The sequence below is a fragment of the Pinus tabuliformis genome, chromosome 4_1 (genome assembly GCF_031772625.1).
Source record: "Pinus tabuliformis cultivar Carrire ecotype Pingquan chromosome 4_1, CPIR1, whole genome shotgun sequence".
In the NCBI taxonomy this organism is placed as follows: domain Eukaryota; kingdom Viridiplantae; phylum Streptophyta; class Pinopsida; order Pinales; family Pinaceae; genus Pinus; species Pinus tabuliformis.
Genome location: NC_142303.1, coordinates 79984788 through 79986533, shown reverse-complemented (window position 1 = coordinate 79986533; position 1746 = coordinate 79984788).

Here is a 1746-nt window from a genome sequence, read left to right as displayed (position 1 = left end):
TTCTTCCCACTATAGTCTTCTTGCTGTAGAACCCTAATTATGCAATTTAACTAGACAATAAATTTGAACAGGAATTTAAAAATTAAATGCAAAATAATACCTGGAAATCAATTTGGAGATGTTTTTTTTGTCTATTTTTGCTCCCGCTCTTGCTACCAAACCAACTATATCCTTCCAACCTATCTGGGATCTATTGTTGCCACCTGCCACACACACCTACTAGTTCGTGAGAAAATTCTTTAACAGCACAAGGTGTTTTTTGGTGGCACAACTAAGAGAAGGGGTTGTCACCTATTCCCAACTCTCTCTGTTTAAGCTATCTCCTGGGTTAGCTAAGGGGGTGGTCCCTACATTGAAAACTAAGTTAAAAGATGTCAGGTTTCTAGGAGATGTTAGAGTGAAATGGATTACATTTTTGAGATTACAAGCAAATATAATATGAGCAATATGAGCTTAAAACAACTTCAATAATCATCAACACATGAGATAATGATAAGCATATGTAAAACCAGTGCCTTCAAAATATTGCTCAAAATGAATGATACTTGCTCAAACTAAAATAAGGTGCTTCAGATTTAAACACAAGTAAGCCTGAAAATGAAACAAAAGATATTAGCAAAATAAAATATCAATGTAAGATAAAAAAATGATTTCAAGATATATGATCACTTATTAATCCAAAGAGGAAACCAATTAGAATTCTACTTGCACAATAAGATGATACTTGCCCAAAGTATCCAATTCAACTTTGACATATTCATAAATGACAAGTGTAATGATGATTTGTAAGTAAACAATAAGAAGTGTTAATATGAAATGCACCTAAAATAAAATTGGATGCAATTATCTTGGTTACTTTTAATCTAAATACCTAATCTAGGTGAGAGACCTTCCTCTTGAGCTCTTGCAAAAGAGTAAAAATTGGGGTGACTGTAAGAAAGAGGGGTCGAGGACACGATGGTATCATTAACGATACTCTTCCCCTAAGTCTTACTAGTCAGTGCGTGTCTTCGTTTCTACAAGGGGGCAAGCCACCTTCATAACTTCAGGGTCACACACATTTACCTTCATACCAATTGGAATAACTTTCCAAGAAAATATTTTTCCTATGATTTCTATCAACCAAGCTTATTCTTGGAGGTTAATTTGTTTAAAATGAAACTAAATTAGAATGCCTAATATGATATGCAAGTGAGTTTGCAAGTGTTATGTAAAAGATAGAATTGCTTCAAGTAAATATGCTCCACAAAATCACTTGTATAGTTGCTCAAGTAAACACAAGATGCATGAGCTTCACAAACAATTAAAATTGTGAGTTTCTAAAGATAAATGATGAACCAATAACAAGTTAAAGCAAATGAAGCTTGAAATGTATGTGCTTGTAAAATGAGCAAATAAAAAGCATGTAAAATTTCTCAATGTAAATTGCAATGCTTTGCAAATGAATTGAGATAAGATTGATGCCCATAATAACTTTGCAAAAAGAAGTTTAAACTTGAGAAAAAAAGATTAGATTGACATGAAAATAAATAGTTGTTTTGGAAAATAAACCTGTCCAATACACAATGCTTCAATATACTCAAAATGGAAATGTGGCATAAAAATAAAGCATGAATTATTTAGACAAGTGTCAAGCTAAATGTATCAAAGTTTGCTAAAAAATAATAGAGATGCTTGCATAAAGTAAAAGTAAATTGCTTTGCAAATAGAAATATAAACTTGAAGCTTGTAGCAACAATGATAAGT